The 12,550-nt window shown below is 39.9% G+C and overlaps 2 protein-coding genes across 2 annotated transcripts in view; one reads left to right on the top strand and one right to left on the bottom strand.

Annotated features, from left to right (window-relative positions):
• Positions 1-8,668, bottom strand: part of LOC148454245 (uncharacterized) — a 36,975-nt gene extending 28,307 nt beyond the window's left edge. The window contains 1 exon segment of the mRNA XM_088461144.1: positions 8,634-8,668. The gene's annotated coding sequence lies outside the window, so the exon portion shown is untranslated.
• The window catches only part of LOC148454244 (uncharacterized), a 177,551-nt gene that overhangs the window by 141,588 nt on the left and 23,413 nt on the right, over positions 1-12,550 (top strand). The window lies entirely within an intron of this gene.

Here is a 12,550-nt window from a genome sequence, read left to right as displayed (position 1 = left end):
CCCTCTCCCCTATATAATAAAACCACATATCAGTGTGTGCTGGGAGCTGTGTTATTCCCCCTCATATGTCACTGTACAGTCCCCTCTACCCCTATATAATAATAATACCACATATCAGTGTGTGATGTGAGCTGTGATATTCCTCCTCATATATCACTATACAGTTCTCTCTTCCCTATGTAATAATACAACATATCAGTGTGTGCTGGGAGCTGTGTTATTCCCCCTCATATGTCACTGTACAGTCCCCTCTCCCCCTATATAATAATAATACCACATATCAGTGTGTGCTGGGAGCTGTGTTATTCCTACTCAAATATCACTGTACAGTCCCCTCTCCCCTATATAATAAAACCACATATCAGTGTGTGCTGGGAGCTGTGTTATTCCCCCTCATATATCACTGTACAGTCCCCTCTCCCCTATATAATAAAACCACATATCAGTGTGTGCTGGGAGCTGTATTAATCCCCCCTCATATAGCACTGTACAGTCCCCTCTCACCTATATAATAATAATACCACATATCAGTGTGTGCTGGGAGCTGTGATATTCCTCCTCATATATCACTGTGCGGTCCCCTCTCCCTTATATAATAATAATAGCACGTATCAGTGTGTGCTGGGAGCTGTGTTATTCCCCCTCATATATCACTGTATGGTCCCCTCTCACCTATATAATAACAATAGCACATATCAGTGTGTGCTGGGAGCTGTGATATTCCTCCTCATATATCACTATACAGTCCCCTCTCCCCTATATAATAATAATACCACATATCAGTGTGTGCTGGGAGCTGTGTTATTCCCCCTCATATATCACTGTACGGTCCACTCTACCCATATATAATAATACCACATATCAGTGTGTGTTGGGAGCTGTGTTATTCCTCCTCATATATCACTGTACAGTCTCCTCTCCCCTATATAAAAATACCACATATCAGTGTGTGCTGGTAGCTGTGTTATTCCCCCTAATATATCACTGTACGGTCCCCTCTCATCTATATAATAATAATACCACATATCAGTGTGTGCTGGGAGCTGTGTTATTCCTCATATATCACTGTACAGTCCCCTCTCCCCTATATAACAATAATAACACATATAAGTGTGTGCTGGGAGCTGTGTTATTCCTCCTCATATATCACTGATCGGTCCCCTCTCCCCTACATAATAATAATAGCACATATCAGTGTGTGCTGGGAGCTGTGTTATTCCTCCTCATATATCCTGTACAGTCCCCACTCCCCCTATATAATAATACCACATATCAGTGTGCTGGGAGCTGTGTTATTCCACCTCATATCTCACTGTACAGTCCACTCTCAGCTATATAATAAAAATAATAACACATATCAGTGTGTGCTGGGAGCTGTGTTATTCCCCTTCATATATCACTGAACAGTCCCCTCTCCACTATAAAATAATCATAACACATATCAGTGTGTGCTGGGAGCTGTTTTATTCCACCTCATATATCACTGTACAGTACCCTCTCCCCAATATAATAATACCACATATCAGTGTGTGCTGCGAGCTGTGATATTCCCCCTCATATATCAATGTACAATCCCCTCTCTCACCTATATAATAATAATACCACATATCAGTGTGTGCTGGGAGCTGTGTTATTCCCCCTAGTATATCACTGTACAGTGCCCTCTCATCTACATAATAATAATACCACATATCAGTGTGTGCTGGGAGCTGTGTTATTCCTCATATATCACTGTACAGTCCCCTCTCCTCTATATAACAATAATAACACATATCAGTGTATGCTGCGAGCTGTGTTATTCCCCCTCATATATCACTGTACAGCCCCCTCTCCCCAATATAATAATTATACCACATATCAGTGTGTGCCGGGTGCTGTGTTATTCCCCCTCATATATGACTGTACGGTCCCTTCTCCCTTATATAATAATAATACCACATATCAGTGTGTGCTGGGAGCTGTGTTATTCCCCTTCATATATCACTGTACGGTCCCCTCTCCCCCTATATAATAATAATACCACATAGTGTGTGCTGGGAGCTGTGTTATTCCCCCTCATATATCACTGTACAGTCCCCTCTCCCCTATATAATAATAATACCACATATCTATGTGTGCTGGGAGCTGTGTTATTTCCCCTCAAATATCACTGTACAGTCCCCTCATCTATATAATAATAATAACACATATCAGTGTGTGCTGGGAGCTGTGTTATCCCGCTCATAGATCACTGTACTGTCCCCTCTCCCCTACATAATAATACCACATATCAGTATGAGCTGGGAGCTGTTTTATTCCACCTCATATATCATTGTACAGTACCCTCTCCCAAATATAATAATAATACCACACATCAGTGTGTGCTGGGAGCTGTGTTATTCCCCCTCATATATCACTGTACAGTCCCCTCTCCCCCTATATAATAATAATACTACATATCAGTGTGTGCTGCGAGCTGTGATATTCCCCCTCATATATCACTGTACAATCCCCTCTCTCACCTATATAATAATAATACCACATAACAGTGTGTGCTGGGAGCAATTGTTCCCCCTCATATATCACTTAACGGTCCCCTCTCCCCTATATAATAATAATAGCACGTATCAGTGTGTGCTGGGAGCTGTGTTATTCCTCCTCATATATCACTGTACAGTCCCCTCTCCCCTATATAATAATAATACCACATATCAGTGTGTACTGGGAGCTGTGTTATTCCCCCTCATATATCACTGTACAGTCCCCTCTCCTCCTATATAATAATACCACATATCAGTGTGAGCTGGGAGCTGTGTTATTCCACCTCATATATCACTGTACAGTCCCCTCTCCCATATATAATAATACCACATATCAGTGTGTGCTGCGAGCTGTGATATTTCCCCTCATATATCACTGTACAGTCCCGTCTCCCCTATATAATAATACCACATATCAGTGTGTGCTGGGAGTTGTGTTATTCCCCCTCATATATCACTGTGCAGTCCCCTCTCACCTATCTAATAATAATAGCACAAATCAGTGTGTGCTGGGAGCTGTGTTATTCCTCCTCATATATCACTGTACAGTCCTCTCTTCCCTATATAATATTACCACATATCAGTGTGTGCTGGGAGCAGTGTTATTCCCCCTCATATATCACTGTACAGGCCTCTCTCCCCTATAAAATAATACCACATATAAGTGTGTGCTGGGAGCTGTGTTATTCCCCCTCATATATCTCTGTACAGTCCACTCTCACCTATATAATAATAATAATAATAGCACATATTAGTGTGTGCTGCGAGCTGTGATATTCCCCCTCATATATCACTGTACAGGCCCCTCTCCCCCCTATATAATAATACCACATATCAGTGTGTGCTGGGAGCTGTGTTATTCCCCCTCATATATCACTGTACAGTCCCCTCTCCCCCTATATAATAATACCAAATATCAGTGTGCTGGGAGCTGTGTTATTCCACCTCATATATCACTGTACAGTCCCCTCTCACCTATATAATAAAAATAATAACACATATCAGTGTGTGCTGGGAGCTGTGTTATTCCCCCTCATATATCACTGTACAGTCCCCTCTCCACTATAAAATAATCATTCCACATATCAGTATGTGCTGGGAGCTGTGTTATTCCCCCTCATATATCACTGTACAGTACCCTCTCCCCAATATAATAATAATACCACATATCAGTGTGTGCTGGGAGCTGTGTTATTCCCCCTCATATATCACTGTACAGTGCCCTCTCATCTATATAATAATAATACCACATATCAGTGTGTGCTGGGAGCTGTGTTATTCCTCATATATCACTGTACAGTCCCCTCTCCCCTATATAACAATAATAACACATATCAGTGTATGCTGGGAGCTGTGTTATTCCCCCTCATATATCTCTGTACAGTCCACTCTCACCTATATAATAATAATAATAATAGCACATATTAGTGTGTGCTGCGAGCTGTGATATTCCCCCTCATATATCACTGTACAGGCCCCTCTCCCCTATATAATAATAATACCACATATCAGTGTGTGCTGGGAGCTGTGTTATTCCACCTCATATATCATTGTATAGTCCCCTCTCCCCTATATAATAATACCACATATCAGTGTGTGCTGCGAGCTGTGATATTCCCCCTCATATATCACTGTACAGTCCCCTCTCCCCTATATAATAATAATACACATATCAGTGTGTGCTGGGAGCTGTGTTATTCCCCCTCATATATCACTGTACAGTCCCCTCTCCCCTATATAATAATAATACCACAAATCAGTGTGTGCTGGGGCTGTGTTATTCCCCCTCATATATCTCTGTACAGTCCCCTCTCCCCCTATATAATAATAATACCACATAGTGTGTGCTGGGAGCTGTGTTATTCCCCCTCATATATCACTGTACAGTCCCCTCTCCCCTATATAATAATAATACCACATATCTATGTGTGCTGGGAGCTGTGTTATTTCCCCTCATATATCACTGTACAGTCCCCTCATCTATATAATAATAATAACAACACATATCAGTGTGTGCTGGGAGCTGTGTTATCCCGCTCATAGATCACTGTACTGTCCCCTCTCCCCTACATAATAATAATACCACATATCAGTATGTGCTGGGAGCTGTTTTATTCCACCTCATATATCATTGTACATTACCCTCTCCCCAATATAATAATAATACCACACATCAGTGTGTGCTGGGAGCTGTGTTATTCCCCCTCATATATCACTGTACAGTCCCCTCTCCCCCTATATAATAATACTACATATCAGTGTGTGCTGCGAGCTGTGATACTCCCCCTCATATATCACTGTACAATCCCCTCTCTCACCTATATAATAATAATACCACATAACAGTGTGTGCTGGGAGCAGTGTTATTCCCCCTCATATATCACTGTACAGGCCTCTCTCCCCTATAAAATAATACCACATATAAGTGTGTGCTGGGAGCTGTGTTATTCCCCCTCATATATCTCTGTACAGTCCACTCTCACCTATATAATAATAATAATAGCACATATTAGTGTGTGCTGCGAGCTGTGATATTCCCCCTCATATATCAGTGTACAGGCCCCTCTCCCCCCTATATAATAATACCACATATCAGTGTGTGCTGGGAGCTGTGTTATTCCCCCTCATATATCACTGTACAGTCCTCTCTCCCCCTATATAATAATACCAAATATCAGTGTGCTGGGAGCTGTGTTATTCCACCTCATTTATCACTGTACAGTCCCCTCTCACCTATATAATAAAAATAATAACACATATCAGTGTGTGCTGGGAGCTGTTATTCCCCCTCATATATCACTGTACAGTCCTCTCTCCACTATAAAATAATCATTCCACATATCAGTATGTGCTGGGAGCTGTGTTATTCCCCCTCATATATCACTGTACAGTACCCTCTCCCCAATATAATAATAATACCACATATCAATGTGTGCTGGGAGCTGTGTTATTCCCCCTCATATATCACTGTACAGTGCCCTCTCATCTATATAATAATAATACCACATATCAGTGTGTGCTGGGAGCTGTGTTATTCCTCATATATCACTGTACAGTCCCCTCTCCCCTATATAACAATAATAACACATATCAGTGTATGCTGGGAGCTGTGTTATTCCCCCTCATATATCTCTGTACAGTCCACTCTCACCTATATAATAATAATAATAATAGCACATATTAGTGTGTGCTGCGAGCTGTGATATTCCCCCTCATATATCACTGTACAGGCCCCTCTCCCCTATATAATAATAATACCACATATCAGTGTGTACTGGGAGCTGTGTTATTCCCCCTCATATATCACTGTAGAGTCCCCTCTCCCCCTATATAATAATAATACCACATATCAGTGTGTGCTGGGAGCTGTGTTATTCCACCTCATATATCATTGTACAGTCCCCTCTCCCCTATATAATAATACCACATATCAGTGTGTGCTGCGAGCTGTGATATTCCCCCTCATATATCACTGTACAGTCCCCTCTCCCCTATATAATAATAATACACATATCAGTGTGTGCTGGGAGCTGTGTTATTCCCCCTCATATATCACTGTACAGTCCCCTCTCCCCTATATAATAATAATACCACAAATCAGTGTGTGCTGGAGCTGTGTTATTCCCCCTCATATATCTCTGTACAGTCCCCTCTCCCCCTATATAATAATAATACCACATAGTGTGTGCTGGGAGCTGTGTTATTCCCCCTCATATATCACTGTACAGTCCCCTCTCCCCTATATAATAATAATACCACATATCTATGTGTGCTGGGAGCTGTGTTATTTCCCCTCATATATCACTGTATTTCCCCTCTCCCCTATATAATAATAATAACACATATCAGTGTGTGCTGGGAGCTGTGTTATCCCGCTCATAGATCACTGTACTGTCCCCTCTCCCCTACATAATAATAATACCACATATCAGTATGTGCTGGGAGCTGTTTTATTCCACCTCATATATCATTGTACAGTACCCTCTCCCCAATATAATAATAATACCACACATCAGTGTGTGCTGGGAGCTGTGTTATTCCCCCTCATATATCACAGTACAGTCCCCTCTCCCCCTATATAATAATAATACTACATATCAGTGTGTGCTGCGAGCTGTGATATTCCCCCTCATATATCACTGTACAATCCCCTCTCTCACCTATATAATAATAATACCACATAACAGTGTGTGCTGGGAGCAATTGTTCCCCCTCATATATCACTTAACGGTCCCCTCTCCCCTATATAATAATAATAGCACGTATCAGGGTGTGCTGGGAGCTGTGTTATTCCTCCTCATATATCACTGTACAGTCCCATCTCCCCTATATAATAATAATACCACATATCAGTGTGTACTGGGAGCTGTGTTATTCCCCCTCATATATCACTGTACAGTCCCCTCTCCCCCTATATAATAATACCACATATCAGTGTGAGCTGGGAGCTGTGTTATTCCACCTCATATATCACTGTACAGTCCCCTCTCCCCTATATAATAATACCACATATCAGTGTGTGCTGCGAGCTGTGATATTTCCCCTCATATATCACTGTACAGTCCCGTCTCCCCTATATAATAATACCACATATCAGTGTGTGCTGGGAGTTGTGTTATTCCCCCTCATATATCACTGTGCAGTCCCCTCTCACCTATCTAATAATAATACCACAAATCAGTGTGTGCTGGGAGCTGTGTTATTCCTCCTCATATATCACTGTACAGTCCTCTCTTCCCTATATAATATTACCACATATCAGTGTGTGCTTGGAGCAGTGTTATTCCCCCTCATATATCTCTGTACAGTCCACTCTCACCTATATAATAATAATAATAGCACATATTAGTGTGTGCTGCGAGCTGTGATATTCCCCCTCATATATCACTGTACAGGCCCCTCTCCCCCCTATATAATAATACCACATATCAGTGTGTGCTGGGAGCTGTGTTATTCCCCCTCATATATCACTGTACAGTCCCCTCTCCCCCTATATAATAATACCAAATATCAGTGTGCTGGGAGCTGTGTTATTCCACCTCATATATCACTGTACAGTCCCCTCTCACCTATATAATAAAAATAATAACACATATCAGTGTGTGCTGGGAGCTGTGTTATTCCCCCTCATATATCACTGTACAGTCCCCTCTCCACTATAAAATAATCATTCCACATATCAGTATAGGCTGGGAGCTGTGTTATTCCCCCTCATATATCACTGTACAGTACCCTCTCCCCAATATAATAATAATACCACATATCAGTGTGTGCTGGGAGCTGTGTTATTCCCCCTCATATATCACTGTACAGTGCCCTCTCATCTATATAATAATAATACCACATATCAGTGTGTGCTGGGAGCTGTGTTATTCCTCATATATCACTGTACAGTCCCCTCTCCCCTATATAACAATAATAACACATATCAGTGTATGCTGGGAGCTGTGTTATTCCCCCTCATATATCTCTGTACAGTCCACTCTCACCTATATAATAATAATAGCACATATTAGTGTGTGCTGCGAGCTGTGATATTCCCCCTCATATATCACTGTACAGGCCCCTCTCCCCTATATAATAATAATACCACATATCAGTGTGTACTGGGAGCTGTGTTATTCCCCCTCATATATCACTGTACAGTCCCCTCTCCCCCTATATAATAATAATACCACATATCAGTGTGTGCTGGGAGCTGTGTTATCCCCCCTCATATATCACTGTATGGTCCCCTCTCCCCTATATAATAATAATACACATATCAGTGTGTGCTGGGAGCTGTGTTATTCCCCCTCATATATCTCTGTACAGTCCACTCTCACCTATATAATAATAATAATACCACATATCAGTGTGTGCTGGGAGCTGTTTCATTCCTCCTCATATATCACTGTACGGTCCCCTCTCCCCTATATAATAATACCACATATCAGTGTGTGCTGGGAGCTGAGTTATTCCCCCTCATATATCACTGTACAGTCCCCTCTCCCTATATAATAATAATACCACATATCAGTGTGTGCTGGGAGCTGTGTTATTCCTCCTCATATATCACTGTACAGTCCCCTCTCCCCTATATAATAATAATATAATATATACAGGACACGTTACCTGGCTCCGGCTGTCAGGAGTGTCTATGACAAAATGGCCGCTAGATCTCCTGTGGCCGCGCCCCCTCTACTCTGTGACTCTGAGACTATAAGAATATGGCCGCCGGTCACTGTACATGAGGACACCATTATACTAACAGTTGTGACTCTAGTGATGAGGCTGTGAGAGGGAGGAGCTAGTTGCTGCTAGTAACAGGACGTCCCTCCTACTTTTTGCCGCCATTGGTTCATCTCTGCTGTCAATCACCGCTGTGAGGGGAATGAGAGGAGGGCGGTCACTATGATACGGGGGGCGGGGTAAACAGGTGCCATAGTTACATGGAGATGAGAGGGGCGGGGCTATGTAGAGGGGGCGTTTTTTCTGCAGCTTCCGGGTGACGGTCTCGAAGCAGCAGGAAGAGGAAGAGGCAGCAGGTGATGGTATTTATTATTATTATACAGGGGGAGCAGACTGTGGTGCTGCATTATCATTATACAGGGGGAGCAGACACTAGTGTTCTATATAATACAGGGGGAGCAGACTGTGGTGCTGCATTATCATTATACAGGGATACCAGACACTAGTGTTCTATATAATACAGGGGGAGCAGACTGTGGTGCTGCATTATCATTATACAGGGGGAGCAGACGCTAGTGTTCTATATAATACAGGGGGAGCAGACTGTGGTGCTGCATTATCATTATACAGGGGGAGCAGACACTAGTGTTCTATATAATACAGGGGGAGCAGACTGTGGTGCTGCATTATCATTATACAGGGATACCAGACACTAGTGTTCTATATAATACAGGGGGAGCAGACTGTGGTGCTGCATTATCATTATACAGGGGGAGCAGACGCTAGTGTTCTATATAATACAGGGGGAGCAGACTGTGGTGCTGCATTATCATTATACAGGGATACCAGACACTAGTGTTCTATATAATACATGGGGAGCAGACTGTGGTGCTGCATTATCATTATACAGGGGGAGCAGACGCTAGTGTTCTATATAATACAGGGGGAGCAGACTGTGGTGCTGCATTATCATTATACAGGGATACCAGACACTAGTGTTCTATATAATACATGGGGAGCAGACTGTGGTGCTGCATTATCATTATACAGGTAGAGCAGACACTGGTGTTCTATATAATACAGGGGGAGCAGACTGTGGTGCTGCATTATCATTATACAGGTAGAGCAGACACTAGTGTTCTATATAATACATGGGGAGCAGACTGTGGTGCTGCATTATCATTATACAGGTAGAGCAGACACTGGTGTTCTATATAATACAGGGGAGCAGACTGTGGTGCTGCATTATCATTATACAGGTAGCCTCCTTACACTTACTGTGATTACCTGTATATTATATATATATATACTGTATAGTCCCCATACCTCCTTACACTTACTGTGATTACCTGTATATTATATATATATATACTGTATAGTCCCCATACCTCCTTACACTTACTGTGATTACCTGTATATTATATATATACTGTATAGTCCCCATACCTCCTTACACTTACTGTGATTACCTGTATATTATATATATACTGTATAGTCCCCATACCTCCTTACACTTACTGTGATTACCTGTATATTATATATATACTGTATAGTCCCCATACCTCCTTACACTTACTGTGATTACCTGTATATTATATATATATACTGTATAGTCCCCATACCTCCTTACACTTTCTGTGATTACCTGTATATATTTATATATACTGTATAGTCCCCATACCTCCTTACACTTTCTGTGATTACCTGTATAATATATATATATGGTATAGTCCCCATACCTCCTTACACTTACTGTGATTACCTGTATATTATATATATATACTGTATAGTTCCCATACCACCTTACACTTACTGTGATTACCTGTATATTATATATATACTGTATAGTCCCCATACCTCCTTACACTTACTGTGATTACCTGTATATTATATATATACTGTATAGTCCCCATACCTCCTTACACTTACTGTGATTACCTGTATATTATATATATATATACTGTATAGTTCCCATACCACCTTACACTTACTGTGATTACCTGTATATTATATATATATACTGTATAGTCCCCATACCTCCTTACACTTACTGTGATTACCTGTATATTATATATATACTGTATAGTCCCCATACCTCCTTGCACTTACTGTGATTACCTGTATATTATATATATACTGTATAGTCCCCATACCTCCTTACACTTACTGTGATTACCTGTATATTATATATATACTGTATAGTTCCCATACCTCCTTACACTTTCTGTGATTACCTGTATATTATATATATATACTGTATAGTTCCCATACCTCCTTACACTTACTGTGATTACCTGTATATTATATATATATACTGTATAGTCCCCATACCTCCTTACACTTTCTGTGATTACCTGTATATTATTTATATACACTGTATAGTCCCCATACCTCCTTACACTTTCTGTGATTACCTGTATATTATATATATATACTGTATAGTCCCCATACCTCCTTACACTTTCTGTGATTACCTATATATATATATATATATATATATATATATATATATATATTGTATAGTCCCCATACCTCCTTACACTTACTGTGATTACCTGTATATTATATATATATACTGTATAGTCCCCATACCTCCTTACACTTACTGTGATTACCTGTATATTATATATATATACTGTATAGTTCCCATACCTCCTTTCACTTTCTGTGATTACCTGTATATTATATATATATACTGTATAGTCCCCATACCTCCTTACACTTTCTGTGATTACCTGTATATTATATATATATATATATACTGTATAGTCCCCATACCTCCTTACACTTACTGTGATTACCTGTATATTATATATATTTACTGTATAGTCCCCATACCTCCTTACACTTTCTGTTATTACCTGTATATTATATATATATACTGTATAGTCCCCATACCTCCTTACACTTACTGTGATTACCTGTATATTATATATATATATATATATACTGTATAGTCCCCATACCTCCTTACACTTACTGTGATTACCTGTTTATTATATATATATATATATATATATATACTGTATAGTCCCCATACCTCCTTACACTTACTGTGATTACCTATATATATATATATATACTGTATAGTCCCCATACCTCCTTACACTTACTGTGATTACCTGTATATTATATATGTACTGTATAGTCCCCATACCTCCTTACACTTACTGTGATTACCTGTATATTATATATATATACTGTATAGTTCCCATACCTCCTTACACTTTCTGTGATTACCTGTATATTATATATATATACTGTATAGTCCCCATACCTCCTTACACTTACTGTGATTACCTGTATATTATATATATATACTGTATAGTCCCCATACCTCCTTACACTTACTGTGATTACCTGTATATTATTTATATACACTGTATAGTCCCCATACCTCCTTACACTTTCTGTGATTACCTGTATATTATATATATATACACTGTATAGTCCCCATACCTCCTTACACTTTCTGTGATTACCTGTATATTATATATATATACTGTATAGTCCCCATACCTCCTTACACTTACTGTGATTACCTGTATATTATATATATATATACTGTATAGTTCCCATACCTCCTTTCACTTTCTGTGATTACCTGTATATTATATATATATATATATATATATTTATATATATATACTGTATAGTCCCCATACCTCCTTACACTTACTGTGATTACCTGTATATTATATATATTTACTGTATAGTCCCCATACCTCCTTACACTTTCTGTTATTACCTGTATATTATATATATATACTGTATAGTCCCCATACCTCCTTACACTTACTGTGATTACCTGTATATTATATATATATATATACTGTATAGTCCCCATACCTCCTTACACT

The sequence above is a fragment of the Taudactylus pleione genome, unplaced genomic scaffold (assembly GCF_031769625.1).
Source record: "Taudactylus pleione unplaced genomic scaffold, aTauple2 ptg001020l, whole genome shotgun sequence".
Classification (NCBI taxonomy): domain Eukaryota; kingdom Metazoa; phylum Chordata; class Amphibia; order Anura; family Myobatrachidae; genus Taudactylus; species Taudactylus pleione.
The sequence above is the reverse complement of the archived record's forward strand: the minus strand, read 5'-3'. Positions and strand labels throughout refer to the sequence as shown.